Here is an 18712-nt window from a genome sequence, read left to right as displayed (position 1 = left end):
TAGACTCCATCCCTTGACGGTCCTGCCGCTATCCTCCACTCCCCTCCCTCCACCTCCACCCCAGTCTTTACCACACCTGATTTAGGGTGTAGAAGAATCTCAGCACTACCAAGTAAAGGCAGTGGTGCCCCCTTTCCCTGACACTGTTGGCTTCTTGGGCCACTCACTTGTGCATTTAGCCCTCGGTCTCTAAATAGGCCCCACCTTCTCCATCTCTGAGAATTCTTGCTTCTGTTTGAAGACTAAGGCTCAGGGAAGGAGGAGGCACCTTCCTCTGGTCGCTCTTTCAGCATGTTGGAAGCCCTACGTTTTGAATGTCTAGAGCAGGAACCTCTCCGGGCAGGGACTGTATCTGTTTCTTTATTTCTTGCAGCACAATGCTCAATGCACATTCTGTTAGAATATGCTATGAACGCTGAATGACTGTCTCAGGAAATCCCTCGTGGTGAACTTGTGCCAGTTCCCTTTTAGTTTTATTTCTGGAGTGATCTGAAATGCGGGCGAGGGGGTAGGGATGGATGGTGGTAGTAGAGGAACCTAGTAGGATAACCGGGCGAGGTGGCTGGTGGGTGCTTCTATCTTTGTTTAAAGGACTCTTGAGTGGGTTCCTTAGCTGGATCTGGGATCCCAGCTCACCACAGGCTGGGCTCCACTGGCTCCCCACACTCTCTGGTCAGCTGGGACCTCCTCCATGCCCAGGACCCTGGAAAGAGTGTTTACTTCTTCTTTTTTTTAGTGTTTATTTTTGAGAAGCAGAGAGAGAGGGCAAGTTGGGGAGGGGCAGAGAGAGAGGGAGACAGAGGATCCGGACGCTGATAGCAGTGAGCCCAATGCAGGGCTCCAACTCACGAACCTGAGATCATGACCTGAGTGGATGTCAGATGCTTAACCGACTGAGCCACCCAGGCACCCCAAGAGTGTTTCCTTCTAAATTCACACCTAGGGGTGCCTGGGTGGCTCAGTCGTTTAAGCGTCTGACTCTTTTCAGCTCAGGTCATGATCTTACGGTTTCGTAAGTTCAAGACCCACATCAGGCTCTGTGCTGGTGGCTGGGACCCTGCTTGGGATTCTCTCTCTCCCTCTCTCTCTGCCCCTCCCCCACTCGCGCTGTCTCTGTCTCTCTCAAAATAAAGAAATAAACTTAAAAAAAATTTAAATTCACATCTTGCTGCCCAGACAGGGCCCCGCTAGTCTTCCCTTGCCCACCTCTAGCTTTCCTCCTAGAAGGGGGCTGAGCCACCTTCTTTACACTTTTCACTCTTCCCAAAGCACCCCACCCCGCCCCCGCCTGCCCGAGTCCCGCCCCCATACCCCCTCCAGGGCCCGCCCACCCCTAAACTCAGCTCCATATCCTGACTCTGCTTGGCCAAGCTTCTTACCTCTCCCTGGGTTTAGCTTGCACTTTCTTCTCAGGTGTCTCACCTCTGAGGTAGAAAAAAACCCATGGGTAAGTGATTTCTCATGTTTATGGAGTTGGCAAGAACACTGGGACCGAGCCAGAGAGGAAGAAGTCTGGGCTTGGAGTGCCACTGGCTGTCCAGGCCCTGTGGGGTGTGAGCAGAGGTTATTTGCTGGTGCCCAAGCTAGACTTGGATTGGGGGGTGCAGACCAGTGGCCTTGCAAGTTTGGGAAGGGCAGGTGGCTTTGCTGGGGTCAGAGTGATGGGGAGGCCAAGACTCTGTTCTCTAGACCAGAAAGGTTCTTAGCTCTGCTGAAGAAAATGAGTTAGGGGAGGTTAGTCCCTGGCGCTTCTCCTTCAGCGTCCCTTCTCACCTCTTTGCCCTGCCCTCCTTCCTGGCCTTTCCTTCCTGACCTGGTCCAGAACTTGTTTTGTTCATCTTTGTCTTTCCCACAGGGCCCAGCACATAGTATGCTTGGATGTGTTCTTCGAGGGAATGAAGGTTCTTCCACCTGGCTCTGCTGCCTCTGTCATGTTTTGTCATGCTTTCTCACTGGAGATTCTGAAAGCCTCTGTGTCATATCTTCGTGGGGCGGGGGTGTTGCCGTGGGCTTCGCAGAAGAGCAGGTCCTGTTTGGTAAGGTGGCCCACCATAAGGAGAGAGAGGGTCCGTGGGTCTTCTTCCTCCATGCTCAAGCAGCTAGATATCTATTTTTACAGCTGTTGAAGGTATCTCCCTGCCTTTCTTATCTAATGTAAACAAGCTGTGGTGGGGATTGATTATAAGCCAAGTCAGGCTATAGGAGGAAAGATTGCTGAGTTCCACTGGGGTGTGGCTGCCTAGTGGTCTTTAAAACACCGTATGGAGTCTTGTCTGAGGTCCCAAATATATTGTAAATGAGCCAGTGCTAAATAAACCTTGCAACTTGGTGGCTCTGTTCTCTCTTTTGGAATCTATCCATTTTATGTACACGATAGGCATATTTATTGATTGATAGAGGCTTGGAGGAGAAGCCTGAAATAGGACTGGCTTCCTGGGTCGCCAAGAGACATTTTGCTGTTATTGCAAAACATATTTGCACCTCTTTAATTTCTAAGGCTCTTGGAATCTTACACTGTTCTCCACCCAGGCTCCCCCTACCCCAGTCATGTACCCTGTGGGCAGTACCCCTTCGCCAGAAGCCCAGACAACACTTATCTATGCATGACGCCGGTTTTATTGATTATATGTGGCAAGTGTTTCTTTCTAGCTTGTCTTTATCTTCCCCTCTAGCAGTTTTTGGGCACCTTTTCTCCATTATCAATTGATATGTGTTATGTGCCTCCAGAAGGCAGGCTCATTTTAACCTTAGTTTAAGCAAAATCATGTGGAAAAGTGAATTTCCTTTCCAAGCATATTCCAAATTGATAAAAAATGATTTTTGGATTATATTCTCTTGGTTTATCTTTGTCCCTTTTTATTTTGTTATTGCAGAAACCACAAAGCAGACTGGGGATTAGAAACAACAAGGAAATAGGGATAAAGAGCGTCCCTTAAAAAAGTGGTGGCGGAGGCTCTTTGTTGTACATTATGATGCATGAGCTGGGGTGAGGCAGGTGGGTCTTTTTTGTTTAATTAAAAAAATTTTTTTTACTCTTTATTTATTTTTGAGAGAGAAAGAGAGAGAGAGACAGAGCACAAGTGGGGGAGGAACAGAATCCAAAGCAGGCTCCAGGCTCTGAGCTGTCAGCACAGAGCCCAACACGGGGCTCGAACTTACCAGCTGCGAGATTATGACCTGAGCTGAAGTCGGATGCTTAACCGACTGAGCCACCCAGGCGTCCCTTTTTTGTTTAATTTTTAAAAAAGCGTCTTTAAGTAATCTCTATGCCCAATGTGGAGCTCAAACTCATGACTCCGAAATCAAGAGTCTCATGCTCTACTGACTGAGCCAGCCAGGCACCCCGAGGTGGGTCTTGATGGAGGAGTCATATTGATCTATATTTGGATAAGAACTCAGGACTTTGAGACACGGTACAACTTTCATATGACTCAGACAATCTGGTATCTTTCCTACAGCAAAACAACACAAAACAAATTGACTGAACAAGGCAGACGGTGAGAGTGTGGGGCAGCTATGTGGGGCTATGACAGGAATCCAGCACAGTCTGGTGAGAGAGGACAAAGAGAAGGAGACAGTCAAGTACTTAAATGGGAGGACAGAAGGATACATTTAAAGATATGAAGGGAGGGGCGCCTGGGTGGCTCAGTTGGTGAAGCATCTGACTTCGGCTCAGGTCATGATCTCATGGCTCGGGAGTTTCAGCCCCACGTCAGGCTCTGTGCTGATGGCTTGGAGCCTGGAGCCCGCTTCAGGTGCTGCATTTCCCTCTCTCTCTGCTCCTTCCCTGCTTGTGCTTTCTCTTTCTCTCTCAAAAATAAATAAACAATAAAAATTAAAAAAAAAAAAAAGATATGAGGGAAGAAAACCAGAGAGATAGCCCGCCTTTCCTATGCCACCTTGTGTGAAGTGTATGTATTGCTGAGGGTGTATATTGGGAGGAGGTACATGGAAGAAGGAGCCGTGCGCTATGACCACTCACAACTGCTCGTCTCAAAGAGGAGACAGGGTATAGTGATAGATGGGACCACTGGATGGATTTCTAGATTCTGTACTTACCAGGAAAGGAAGGATTTGGGGGGGGAACCAGCTGTTTAGCAAAGCATCTTGGAAAAAATGAGTGTGACTCAGTACTCATTGTAGATAAAGGCTATCCCACCCTTACAGTTGTAGTTTGGAAAATAGGTAGATAGGCAGATGGATTTCCTTCTACTGTTTTTTCCTGAGGACTTTTATTAGGTGTTCTGGATTGACAGGACTTGGGGTTGAGAGAGGTTGGGAGTAGAGAATCTTAGGAAGAAGTAGAGAAGAAATTAATTTTCACTGTTAACATCAATGTATCCCATCACTTTTGAATCCCTTAATTGTGCCTCTTTGGTGGCTTCCCCCAGCTTTCTTTCTGATTCTTGTTTGGAAAATCTAACTGTTTTTTTTTTTTTTTAAGTTTATTTATTTATTTTTTTTTGAGAGAGAGACAGAGAGGCAGAGAGAGAGTCCTGGTCAGGCTTCATGTCAGCATGGAGTCCACCATGGGGCTCAGTCTCACGACCATTAGTTCGTGACCGTGAGATCATGACGTGAGCCAAAATCAAGAGTTGGTCACTTAACCGACTGAGGCACCCAGGTGCCCCTGGAAAATCTAATTGTGATTCTTCCTGTAGCCCATGTAGCTTCTGCAGACCTCTAGGAGCAGAAGCTCAGGCTTGTCTGATTTGTCGAAGTTGATCATTTTGTTTTGTTGTGACAGAAGTGTTAAGAATTTCCAAAACTGGATTCTGACAGAAACGAAACCTGTAACTGAGGTCAGATCATGAGTGAGGAACACCAATTTTACCTCTGTCTTCGCAGAAGACACCTTGTTCACAACCATCTCAGAATGGTACTAGATGATATGGAGTCTATACAGCCTCTAGAGAAAGCCTGGCTGTCTGCTTGTTTACCTGAATAATGGTACAATATTACTAGTATCATGTCTGCATGTAGCAGGGAGTCCATAGATATTGAGGGAAGGAAGCAAAAATGTCTTAGTCTACATCTACAGAGATTTTGGTCTGCATTTGGGTGGGTGGATTTTATCTACATACATTTGGTCTGGAGTGTGTTAGTCTATGTCAGGATGGGTTTTTGCTGACTCGGAATTCGGCTTCTACCAGAGTAGGATGGGATGGGAGAGGTGCAGTACTGGGGGCGGTAGGGTAGGTAGATGAGTTGGAGGAGGTGGCTGTGTCTCCTCTTGGTCTAATGAGAAGACAGTTTGGGGCTGCCATGCCTTCAAGTTCAAGTCTTAGTTGCCCCTAGTAATATTTACTTGCAGAATAAGGGTTTCTAGCCTCATTGAGAGAACATGAAGCAGGTTCTACCCTAAGGAGTTTTTAGTTTACAAAGGATTCTTCTCTCTCTCTCTTTTAAAAAGAAATTTAACGTTTATTTTATTTTGGGAGAGGGAGAGGGCCAGAGAGAGAGGGAGACACAGAATCCGAAGCAGGCTCCAGGCTCTGAGCTGTCGGCACAGAGCCCAATATGGGGCCCCAACTCATGGACCATGAGATCACTACCTGAGCTGGTCAGACTCTTAACTGACTGAGCCACTCAGGCACCCCTAGAAAGGATTCTTCTAAGTAACGTTCAAACAGAATATAGTACAAAGTAAGATCATAGGTGGGAAGATGACTGGTAAGTGATCCATTTGGTGAGGTTGTTCTCAGAAGACTCCTGGGAGATAAGTTTGGATATTTATTTTCTTTAGTATGAGCTGAATTTGGTTACTTCAGCTTTCTTTCCAACCTTTCAGGGAAGCTGCCTGACCTTACCTTCTCTTTTCCCAGGGGAGAAGTAACACATTTATTACTACTGAAATGGTTTCTTTCTCTTTTCCTTTTCTGCACAGACCAAGACTGAGAATAATAATAATAATAATTATTATTATTTTTTTTTCATATCTAGATCTGTATTAATCTCTATAGCAAATATTTAACTGGATCTGTATAATTGAGCAAACTGGATTTACTGTTTCAAGGTGTGGTGGATTTGTGTGTGTGTGTATGCGTGTGTGTGTGTGTGTGTGTGTGTGTGTGTGTGTGTTTGGGGGCATGGAAGGAAGTCCTAAAAGATGCTCTATTAATTGGACCATGGCCCAAGGTGAAGATGTAGCTTGAACTGGGAAACAATCATACAAAATGCCAAGAAGGGACAATTTTCCCAGGCTGACTGACGGTGTACAGAAGATACTCCCTAATCTTGCCAACACTGGAAAATGAGGTCTTTTCTACTCTAACTTTCTGTCAACTATGAAGCCATCTGGGATCTTGACATCCCCTTGCTATGACAGTTCATTTCTGATTTAGGAATAGCCTTACTGATTCATAGTTTATGTATTTTTTACTTATTTTGGCAGGTGGGGAAATACGCACAACATGCCCTTCATTGTGAATTTCCAGAGAGGGGCATTCTCTATTTGCCACCATTGTCTTGCACTGTGTGTAAATGAATGCATGGTGATTTGCGGGTGTGGTGGTGGTGTTAATAATTTATGGGGGAAATGTTGCTTTTGCTTAAATTCTTTTGCACAAAGAGTCTCTGTGGCGCCTAAATTTTCCAATTTGGAATTTGCCTTTGTGTTCATTTACACTTAGTTGAAATCTGATCTTCAATAGACTGAATCCAGTCTTTCTCACTTAGAAACTTTGTGTGGTTTCCATTTGCGGGACCATCCAGTTTCTCGCTTTAGACCCAACCCAAGCTATAGAGAATCCATCTGTGTAGTGATTTCGACAGTACAGGGAAAATGATAGAAAATACAGCACATTCCTTTCTCTGGGAGCTTGTAGTACAAGGGCATTTCATGGATCCTTCCCCATCCTCCCGAGACAAGTGAAGTCCTGGTGTACACACCATTCTGTCCTTTGACTATTGTCCCACTCCTCCATTCTGCAGGCCAGCCTTAAATGGAGTTATTGCAGTTTGAGTATCGTGTCATGGTGCCTACTGCCAAAGCATTAGATGACTTATTTTCCAAATTCAGTAAAGCAGTGGAAGTAATAAAACTCTGTGTTGTCTGTCTGTTCAGATGTCACACATCAAGGAGATGACGCTGGAGCAAATTGTAAATGTCACAGATCATGCACTTGGTCTCAGCCGACGTGGGTTACTTCCTTTATACTTTCACTTTGTTGTGGTGAAAGAGATTTGGACCACAGTTCTTATTTCATATCTCTGACATTGCCAAGCTGGGCTGTAGACCCTGGGGTACTTCCTTGGTTGTGGCCAGTTAACTCTTTGTACCTCAGGCTTCAGCTGGGGAAAGAGAGGCAAGCCAAAAGCATCACCAGGCAGAAGCTGTGCTTCTCTGCTCCACCTCACCACACAACTACTCTTACCCTCTTTCCTAAAGGGGTGTTCTCCCAGTGCGAAGTTCTAGGCCACTGAGTTATGCCACTGGATAGTAATGAGGAGAGAGCAGGGGAAAGGAAGAGCATGTTGGAGAGATCAGATATCTATCTATAAGTGTGGCCAGAGAAGCTTCTGGAAGGAGGGTCATGCTGAACAGGGTTTGGAAAGAGCGTGTTCTAGGCAGAAAAGGGGAGAGTCTGTGTGAGGGCTGATGTTAATGCCAGCAAGATGTGCATGTGTGGGGAAAGATTTGTCCTGGTCAAGCAGAGAGACACAGAAGGTTAGTAGTAACAGTAAATGGTAGAAGAACACTGAAAAGGAAGCCTTGGAAATACAATCTTAGAAGTTTGGATTTAACAGAGAGCAGGATACTGCAGGTCTAGTTGTGGTGGGGTGGGGTGGGGGGGGGAGACAGAGAGAGAGAGAGAGAGAGAGAGAGAGAGAGAGAGAGAGAATCTTTGTAAGACTTGAAGAAAGTGTCATTTTCCAGAAGGAGGGTAGAGGGCACTCACACTTCAGTTATCTGCTGCAATGCAGTAGTCAGGAAGAATGTGATTTAGGGCTTTATCCTGCTTCAAGGAAGGGCAGCACTCTCTGATGGCTGCTGGGTGAATCTGAGTGAGAGCCCAGAGGATGTGATTGTTCAGAGTTACCAATTTTATGGACCAGGAGGGAGGACCAGAGACTATGGCAGGAGGCTGGCCCTGGATATACAGTATTTGTGAACTGTAGGAACCTAGTAGATGGAGGTCTAGTGTAGACAAGGTGTGCTAAGTGTCTAAGTGACTTCATGTCAGCTGAATTGAATTGAAGGCTGGTTGTTGATCCCCAAATATCTGAAACCAATGATTTCAGTTGGAATTCCTTAGATTTAATCCAAATTTTTAGGCAATTTCCCCCAATAAAGTCAGGATCCTTAGAGGCTGCTTTGTCAATGGTCTTGTTTTTGGACATATTCAGGGTTTTCCTCCTTTTGAAACTAAAATAGAAAGGCAATCCTTTACCTTCTTTTTTGATCTTCCTATACTAATAGCATGTTCAGAATACCCATTATTCTTTATCTTAAGTCCATATTCTTTAACAACTTGAAAAAATAATGAGGAGATACAAAAATAGACAAAGAGGTCCATATCGATGTCTGATGTCCATCAGTCTTCGTGCTTATTTCCAAGGATGATTTAATAAATACTAACAATGCTCTAGGTGCTGTGAGCTCAGAGCTGGTCACAGACATGGGTCACAATGGGGAAGGCTGGTGCTCATTTTTTATATTCTACTCGGTCAGGTGTCTGGTTATCAACAACCACCAAACCAGAATATCAACCTGACACAGCTGAAGTCCTTTTCCCCAGCATCACCGTGAAGTTTTAGCTCTGGAATGGGGGAATCGTATTTTGGAAGTGACTGGTGAGCTGACATTTTTCTGGTACTGGGTTCCTCTGGGTTAAGGATAAAGAGGAGATTGCCATTTTCTGGCAACCATTCCCAGTCTGCTCCTGACTGGGGGCCAAGTCTGGGGAGCAAATGGCCAAGTGAATTAGGGAGGTTGAAAAGATGTTTTGTTAAACCATCCTCATTAAATTGGCACCGTCTGCCTTACTACTCTCTTTTGTCCCAGTTGGGGCTGTCCTTTGTGACAGATGTTCCCTAACGGTGTGTGCCAGCAACATCTGGAAGGCTTGGGTGATGGCTGAGGTTTGGGAGGGCCAAAACTGGAGGTTTTTAGGCTGTCAGGGAAATTGCAACCATCTTCCTGCTGTTGGGTTCCCATTTAAAAAAATACCTGCTCCCCACCCCCTTCTTCCTTTATGCGATGAGAATGAAAGTTTCATTACCTTCTCTAGCATTTCCTAACCTCACTGAATATGTTTTTTTTTTTTATTCTCAAGAATGAGGTAGTGACTAGAAAATATTTGGAATAGGACAATGAAAGAGTAAAACGATGAAAGAAGTCTCAGGAGGGTGACTTATATTTGGCATCTAGAGATCTATTATCCTATATTTCTACTAAAAGCCAAGCTAAAGGAGGTGGGTTAAAATTGTGGGTAGGAATTATAATTAGCTGTAAAATTATATCTGGGAACTATTGGGATGGCTATGGGGATGTTTGGAATCTTTCCTGACATCTAAAAATATAGTCTGGAGACATTTTGGCGCTAGATTGGGTTAGGATTTTCCTTTTTTTTTTTTTTTTAAAGTAATCTCTACACCCAATGTGGGGCTTGAACTCAAGACCCTGAGATTAAGAGTTGGATGCTGTACTGACTGAGCCAGCCAGGTACCTGCCCCTTCCCCAGTTGCTTGGATTAGGATTTTAGCAGGACATGGTTTAGATGGAGCTTTCAGATTTAATGATTCCTCCACTTCTAGCTCTGGCCCATCAGTATCTATTTGAGATGAAAGGGAAGACATTGGCAGAGGGTGACCTAGACACAAAGATAAGAACTGGCTCAAACACTCCTTTAAAAGCCATGCTGCAGTCTTGACCCTTTATGGAGGCAAGGTGCCACGGTAGAAAGAACATGGTCTTTGAAGTAACAAGGAACCAAGTTAAAATTCCAGCTCTTCTTTTTACTGGCTGTATGAGCTTAGGATAGTTGTCTCACCTCTCAGTCTTTAAAGTTGGAATAATAACACTTATTTCATTGGGTTGTTATGGGGGTTAAATGAAGGAACATGTGCATTACAGCTTAACAAATTCTGATTCTCCTTCACCCCTTTCTCCATGTATCCCTAATTCTTTCATATATATCTGGTCCCCCTATTTGCCTGATATAATTTTTCTCTGCTTCCAGCCTCTGCACATGTTCCCCCCATGCCTCTTACAGTTCAAGCCTAGGGCCCTGATTTATTAATTTGTGTTAGTCCCACAAAATGACAATAACAGTATGTAGTTTTTATAACCGTACTAACATGAGCCAAGGTTGTGGTTTCTTTCCAGGCATTTTTGCTTGCTGACAATTTTGGTTGTAAATCAAAGACAAAGGAGTTCTATCTTCCCACCCACTCCTCTGATCTAAAGTTCCTGATTTGGGCTAGATCATTCTGGGTGGGATTTTGTTGCAACCAAAAGTGATGGCAAGCTTGTTTATAAAGGCCATTCAGGGAATAAGAATCCGTAACCTTTACTACTGGGACATTCTTGTTTTCTTCCTAACTTTTTGGTTTGAAAAATATCAAACCTATAGAGAGTTGCAGGAATAGTGTAATTAACACCCATTTATCTTTCACCAGGATTGATTGTTAATATTTTTCTACATTTGCATGCTCTCTCCAGTGCTCCTGTGTGTGTGTGTGTGTGTGTGTGTGTGTGTATGAAATATGGTCCATAGTTTACTAACTGTCCAATTTTTTTAATAGTAAAATGTTTCTCCCTGATCCAGGTCCAATCCAAGGTTTTGCATTGCATCTCATTGTTGTGTCTCTCTCTTTTTAAAAAATATTTTATTTATTTTTGAGATAGAGAGAGACAGAGTGTGAGCAGGAGAGGGGCAGAGAAAAAGGGAAACACATAATCCGAAGCGGGCTCCACGGTCTGAGCTGTCAGTACAGAGCCTGACATGGGGTTTGAACTGTGAACCACGAGATTGTGACCTGAGCTGAAGTCGGACACTCAACCCACTGAGCCACCCAGGCACCCCTGTGTCTCTTTATTCTCCATTAATCTGCAACAGTTCCTCAGGCTGTCATTCCTGACACTGACAGTTTTGAACAGTTTTATAGAAAGTTAACTTTCTGTAGAAGGTTGTTTTGTAGACTGATCATTAAATTTTTTTTTTAATTTTTATTTATTTTTGAGAGAGAGAGTGTGCATGAGCAGAGGAGAGGGAAGGGGCAGAAAGAGAGGCGGAGAGAGGATCTGAAGCAGGAACTGCACTGATAGCAGAGAGCCCGAGGCAGGGCTCGAACTCATGAACCATGAGATCATGACCTGAGCCAAAGTCAGCCACTTAAATGACTGAGCCACCCAGGTGCCCCTAGACTGATCATTTTTATCATTCGATTCAGGTTACACATTTTGGGCAGTAATATTATATAAGAACATTCTTAAAGACAAGGGGTGCCATGTAAGCAGGGAGCATGTTTTCTTCCTTCCCATTATGTTTGTAAGATCAAGCACAAGGACTTAGAAGGTGTCCTTCTAAGAAGGTGCTTACTGTTGAATGAATGAATGAATGAATGAATGAATGAATGACCAAAGACTTTTACTGCTACCTAGGTCTATTATTTTTCTATTTGAGGAGAGGAGGAAGAGCAGCCTTCTCCTATATCCTGTTCCCATTTTTATTAGACACGTTTGAAGGCTTAAAGGGAACCTAAGACCTCTGTAATGAGCCCATAGAGAAGGGAAATGAGGTGGGGACTATGATGTGAGGCAAGCTGTGGAGTCTCTTTACCCTGGGGGTGGGTGGTGATCATACTATGTTGAGACTGGACGGTGAATAAGGTGGTCCTCAGATGGAAAGAAACACAGCATGCAGAACCTAAGAGTACATGGTCTGTTTCCTTGCTGAGAGAAATTAGTTATTTAGGGTTCCAGATTTTATTATACTTCCCTCCCCTAACTCCCATTTGAATCCTCAGAATGGCCTGGTGAAAATTGATTTCTGTCCCTCCTCCTTTCGCAGTGGGGACAACCCCATATTTCTCTCCTTCTCTACCCTCCATCTCCCCCCTCCCCACCCACACAAGTGTGTATTTTCTAACATTTATAAACGGTGGTTGGGCGGCCATTCTCTCCGGATTATTTATTGTTGAGAAAATCTATAACTCCTTGGACTTCTCATTTTGATGTAGAAGCTTTCATCCCTGTCGCCTGGGGGAAGTGAGGTTATGAGAGGTACTCTTTGCCTCTCAGAAATGTGTTTTCAGGCTTCCCTTTGGGGCCCTTTCTCTCTCCAGCTCTGATCATCTCAGACATTTCTGACAGTCCTTCCTGAGGCATCTGGGGCTTGGGACTGGATTCATCTATTTAATTCTGCAAGGCTTCCGAGTGCCTGATGCACCTGGTTCCTGCCCCCTTTCTGAGAGTCTACCTACCCCTGTCTTTGCAGCCCCTTGTTTCACCAGGTTCCAGAAAAGGGGGCCCTTTGTATCCATGTCAGCTCTTGATTATCCAGTCATGGTGGGAATGGCCTAAAAGAGTGAATGATACTACAATGACTTTTGTTTGATTTTTAAGTGGTCAAATCCTGCCTAGAGATAAGCCGTAAAGTGGACAGCTTCAATGAAAGCAATCCGTCATGTTCCGCTCCCATGGTTGACTCTATGGCATCTCTTCTTTGGCATCTCTAGAGGAAGGCAGATGCAAGAACGTAGCTTGCTCAGCCCTCACTGTGTTGTTAGACGTGCTGGACATCTAACAACGTCTATTGAGAGTTCTGCAGAAACCGTCTCCATGTCTTGTTTTCGAACTCCGGAGGAGGCCTTTCCTTAGCTTGAGAACCACATGCTTAGTTCAAAGAACATGAAAATAAGTAGCCAACGTATAAAACTATCACTTTTTCCTAGGGTTTCCATCACACCCAGAGTAAAAGCCAAAGTCCCCACAGTGACTCTCAGACCCTAAGTGAAGAATCTGGCTTCCTACTTTCTCTCTGACCTCATCCCCTACCTCTTCCCACTCACTCACTCCATCTTGGCCCCACAGGCCTCCTTGTTATTCCCCCCAGATCGCCAAGTATCACTTCACACCCATGAGGATGGCTGCTGTGAAAGAAACAGAGAATAGTGGGTGTTGGCGAGGATGTGGAGATATTGGGACGCTTGTGCGCTGTTGGTGGCAATGTAAAATGGCGCAGCCGCTGTGGAACACAGCATGATGGTTTCTCAAAAAATTAGATATACAATTACAGTATGATCCAGCAATCCCACTTCTGGGTATATATCCCAAAGAATTGAAAGCAGAGACTCAAAAAGATGTCTGTACTCCCATATTCATAACAGCATTATTCACAATAGCCAAAAGGCGAAACCCACATACTCATCAACGGATGAACAGATAAACAAGATGTAGTATATACATACAACGGAATATTATTCAGCCTTAAAAAGGAAGGACAATCGGATACATGCTACAACATGGATGAACCTTGAAGACCTTATGCTAAGGAACTAAGCTGGTCACAAAAGGACACTATTGTATGATTCCACTTATATGAGGTACCTAGAGTAGTTGAATTCATAGAGACAGAAAGTAGCATGGTGGTTGCCAGGGTCTGGGGGGAGAGAAGGATGGGGAGTTACTATTTAATGGGTACAGAGTTTCAGCTTAGGAAGATGAACAAGTTCTGGAGATGGATGGTGGTGATAGTTGCACAACAGTGTCAATGTGAAGCTGTCTTGGACCACCCTTTTCATTTTATTTATTTATTTATAAAAGTTTATTTATTTATTAGTAATCTCTACACCCAGAGTGGGGCTCAATTCACAACCCTGAGACCAAGAGTCACGTGCTCCTCTGATACTCCCCTGACTGAGCCAGCCAGGAGCCCCTGGACCACCCATTAATTTTTTTTATGTTTATTTTTGAGAGAGAGACAGAGTGTGGGTGGGGGAGGGGAAAAGAGAGAGGGAGACACAGAATCCAAAGCAGGCTCCAGGCTCCGAGCTGTCAGCAGAGACCCTGATGCAGGGCTCGAACCCATGAACAATGAGATCCTGACCTGAGCCAAAGTTGGATGCTTAATGGACTGAGCCACCCAGGCGCCCTAAGGATCACCCATTTTATTTAAAAAAAAAATTTTTTTTAACGTTTATTTATTTTTGAGATAGGGAGAGACAGCATGAACGGGGGAGGGTCAGAGAGAGAGGGAGACACAGAATCTGAAACAGGCTCCAGGCTCTGAGCTGTCAGCACAGAGCCTGATGCAGGGCTCGAACTCACAGACCACGAGATCATGACCTGAGCCAAAGTCGGAGGCCTAACGGACTGAGCCACCCACGCGCCCCAGGGATCACCCATTTTAAAATCCCAACACACGTCCTGAGCACATCTGAACTTTTTCTTGCTTTACTTTTCTCTGCAGCACTGATCACAAATCCAACACAATATATATTCTTATTACTTATTTGTTTATTGTCTGCTTCCTCCTACAGAAATGTAAGCATCTTGAGTGGAGGGATTTTTGTGTTTTTCTTTGCTTTATAGCAGTGTTGAATAACTGGGGACCAGTATATTTGTTGAATAAATAAATGAATGACCATGGTTAGACATACACTTCTAGAGAAGGCACAGACAGAAAGAGAAAATGGGAAAATCCCATTTTTCATTTCATTTTGTTAACTAAGTTCTACGTTTGGCTATGAGACTCGCCCGTGTTCATGGTGGCTTTCGCTCTGTTTACTTTTTCGTATGTATTCTGAACTGTTTCCACTTTGGAAGTGTTTGTGTTCCACATACACCACACTTACTATTTAAGGTTGTTGCCCTGAACTCAGAGCCTCTACTCTTGTATTCCTGACTGCTCCCCACCTCCCAGAGTTGCAGGGCTATTTGAATTAGGACTTGGGAAACTCTGGGAAGCTTAGCTATCCGGGAGACTTTACACTTGTTTGTTTCAGAGCCACTGGTTTGAATGGCTCGGGACTTTTCATTCTTCTGAAATTTTAAGGTGGAGGAGAGAATTTATATAATTTGGGTTCAGGAAGAAGCTAGGCTTGGATGGAAAGAGATTAATATCATCTCTGGAGATGTTGCGTTTCAAGTCCACTTCTCTGAAATTTTGAGAACCTTTGAGAAAATAATTATTTAATAGTCTCATTAGCCTTCCTCCCAAGTCTTTATCAAACTTCTATCAAAACTGTGTTTGAAGCTCTACAGGAGGAGCCACAGGGCCAGCTTCCTGATTGGTAGGGGTAGTAACACCCAACAATAGGCAGTGGAACTTAACTGCCTTGGAAAAATGTTTTGAAAAGGAAAGGTCCAGAGTGAGGGCAGTACCCTTCTTAGAGACAGAGGAGTGAACACAGTGACCTCCAGGATGGAGGAGAGTGGGTGGGGCTGGCTGGGAAAGCAAGACAGCCTGCAATTTAGTGGGTGGATTGTTGGATTTGACAGGAGTTCTTCTTGGCGACTTGGGATGGAACTTTTGTTTTGGAGTTTGGAATGAGCTCACAGACTGAGAGAAACACAGGGAGGAGGAGGGAGAGAAGCGGGGAGCCGGGGGGCATTATGGAATTCATACAAGCTGGCTTCATGTTCCCTGGCCTCTCTCTGCATTTCTTTAAGTACCTCCCCTGCGCCAAGCACCTCCTTTGGGAGAGACTGTTTCCTAATTAAACTGAGATTCACAGGCCCAGGGCCCTCATTAGGAAATGTCCTCAGGAAATGCTCTTGAAATAGATGAGTGTGCATGTTCTAGTTGTTCTAGTCTCCTGTTTCCACCTCTGTTTGGCCCTTTCTCTCTTTCCAAAAAAGAAAAAAAAAAAAATGAAAAAAACCTTACTTCTAGGAATCTCAAGATATAGCAATCAATCAATACACTATATGTACATTTCCTCTGTCTTAAATGCCTCTTTTGGTTTCTTGGTACAATTATGAGCAGATCCTTGTCCTGGGTAGTGATGGCTGGGGATAGGAGTGTGGAATTCAGAAGGAGGAGGTATATGAATCCTGGCCCTGCCCTCTGGAAGCTTTTGGACTGTAAAAGAATTTAAGTGACACACCCAGGACTCCACCAGAAAGGGGAAATTAGTTTCAGCTGAACATCAGCATCGGCTGTAAGTGCTGGTGACAAGGGGAGGAAGGTTGGAAATGGGGGATTAGTCAGAATGGCTTAGGAATGGCTTCCTAGATGTGGGGGGAAAAGTTGTAGAATAGAGTTAAAAAGAGCTGGAGGGTCAAGACTGGAAGAAAGGAGTGAGGAGGGCATCCCTGGCAGGGCAGGTAACTTACCCAGGCCAAAGGCTCATCCCAGGAAGGGTAAATCAGGATGTGAGGAGCTGAGTGAGAAAGGAGGTGATGGGCCTGAGGGTAGGGGGAGAATTAGGGCAGAGCTCTGGCAGCTGGGTCAGAGAGTCTGGACTGAATATAAACTTTTGGAATGATTGAAGATTATTACTAGAGAAAGGGTATTTCTGAACATGATGTTTGAGGACGATGTTCCTCTGTATTGGTATAAGCTGGATTGCAAGGAGACTTGCTTAGGATTCCCAATCATGGGTTTGCTTCTTCTTCTACAAGTTTGGTTGTTCATTTATTTGTTCTGCTTGCTTCTGTTTGAGTCATAAGATATGATTATTTAACTTCCATGTGTTTTGTTCTTTGGGTTGCTTCTCTGGTATCTTTGTACTTCGTCTGTAGCCCACTTTCACTCATCTTCAGTAAAAGTGGGAAGAGCCCAAGGACCATCCTGCATAACAAAGTGGAGGGGAAGAGAAATGATCAAAAGCATGTATGACCCTGCCATTCAGGTGGTCCTCCTTTGGGATTCTTGCTCGGGGCCCATGGCTGAACTTCAGGAGAGTGTAGGACATTTTTTTGAGAAGGGCAACGTCAAGGGAGTCTGTGATTCAACAAACGTTAAGAACCACTGTTGTGTCTTTGTTGGGAGGTAGGTGGCTGAGGATGGTTCCCCAGAGAGAGAAACATGGTACAAGCATCCCTAGGGCCAACCACAGGAACATCCAGAGACAGTTGAAGGAGCTGAGGGAGAAAGAGAAATTGGGAAAAGAGACATGGGTTCAGGGGAACTGGTAAGAAGAGTGCCCCATCCTTCCCTGTTCTCCACCCTCTTTCTAGCAGGTATTCCTTCCCTATTGTCTCCATGTTCTGACGATGGCAGGACTCTGGTTCCCCTTCAGTTTAAATATGTTGAGTGTCTGCTGTTTATCAATCTATGTACCAAGTCCTCTCACAACAGTACGTCATGCATTTCCTTTGTTGAACCTGAAGTGCACAGAGTGGAATCAATCATTTCCTCCATCATGGCATGTTGGCTCTATCCCTTTCTGTAAGACCCCTTTTTGATTCATTTTCTTCTTTCCTTTCTCTGTTCCCATCTCCCCTCCTCACTGGGGGCACTTGTGTAGTGTCTTTAACAAATGCTCCTCCAATCCATGCTCTATATGTGTATTTAGATACATTCATCCACTCAACAACCACACAGTGCCAACTGTGTCAGGCACAGTCATAGGTGCAGGGAATGCAACCAGGAGCAAAATAATAAAAAAAAAAGTCCTGTTTTCATGGAGCTTACATTCTTTTGGAGTGAGACAAATCATGAACAAATAAATAAGTAAAACATGTAGCACCTCAAATAGTGATAAGCCCTATGGAAAAAAAAAAGCAGGGCAAGGGGATAAGATATGTTGAGGGGGATCAGGAGCAGACTGCAGTTTTATATGGGGTGATTAAGGAAGGCGTTGCAACAAAGGTGCTATTTCAACAAACACAGTTAAGGAAGAAATTGTGTGGATATCTGGGGTAGAAGTGGTCCAGTTAGAGGGGACAGCAAGTACAAAGGCCCTGAGGTAGGGTCTTGTCTGGTATGTTAGGAGACCAGAATGGTTAGAAGGTCAGTGGCTAGAGAAAAATGAGTGGGAAGAGAGAGAGACAGAAGGCTGAGAGGTAGCTGGGTGAGTGACAAATACTGTAGGACTTTGTGATGAACATGCTCACATGGGTCTCCTCATGGACTCAGCAGAGTTTCCTTGGGGTATGTACCTAGGAGAGGGATTGTGGGGTTGGAGGGGGTGTGCACTCTTAATTCCACTAAGATTATGCCTCAAGATGGTGGCACCAGTTATACTCCCACCAGCAGTGTGTGGTAGTCTGTATCTTCTCATAGAATTCTCATGATGATCCAGTAAGGGAAGTCAAGTAAAGTTCCTTATGGAGGAGGAAACTGAGGCTTAAAGAGATTAAGCAAATTACTCTAGTTACATAGCCAAGCGGAAGAGCCAGGGCTCAAATTCAAAAGTTTTGACATAATGTTCTTTGCTCTTATCACTACTGTACCCAGCACTGACTCTTTCAGAAATAAGATGAGGCATCTGTAGACAAAGATATTATTATTATTATTATTATTAATTAAAAAATGTTTATTTATTTATTTTGGGAGAGTGCAAGAGAGCATGTGAGTGGAGGAGGGGCAGAGAGAGAGAGAGGGAGAGATAATCCTAAGCAGGCTCTGAGTTGCCAATGCTCTATTCGGGGCTCGAACTCGTAAACTGAGAGATTATGGACCTGAGCCAAAATGAAGAGTCAGCTTAACCGACTGAGCCACTCAAGGGCCTTCCAGAGATATTATTGTTATTATTATTATTTTAATTTTTAATTTTTATTATTATTTTGCATTTTTCTTTTCTTTCTTTTTTTTTT

The 18712-nt window shown here is 44.3% G+C and overlaps 1 protein-coding gene across 3 annotated transcripts in view; it reads left to right on the top strand.

Annotated features, from left to right (window-relative positions):
* The first annotated feature begins 1343 nt into the window (after positions 1-1343).
* Positions 1344-18712, top strand: part of LOC121038477 (cationic amino acid transporter 3-like) — a 111448-nt gene continuing 94079 nt past the window's right edge. For 2 of the 3 annotated variants that reach the window (XR_005794375.1, XR_005794377.1), the window contains exon 1: positions 1354-1447. The gene's annotated coding sequence lies outside the window, so the exon portion shown is untranslated. Of the gene's footprint in view, positions 1448-18712 lie in introns of all 3 variants that reach the window. The other variant, XM_040487926.1, reaches the window with a different exon arrangement.

This window comes from Herpailurus yagouaroundi, unplaced genomic scaffold (assembly GCF_014898765.1).
Source record: "Herpailurus yagouaroundi ecotype Mexico unplaced genomic scaffold, PumYag 166, whole genome shotgun sequence".
NCBI classification, from domain to species: domain Eukaryota; kingdom Metazoa; phylum Chordata; class Mammalia; order Carnivora; family Felidae; genus Herpailurus; species Herpailurus yagouaroundi.
The sequence above is the reverse complement of the archived record's forward strand: the minus strand, read 5'-3'. Positions and strand labels throughout refer to the sequence as shown.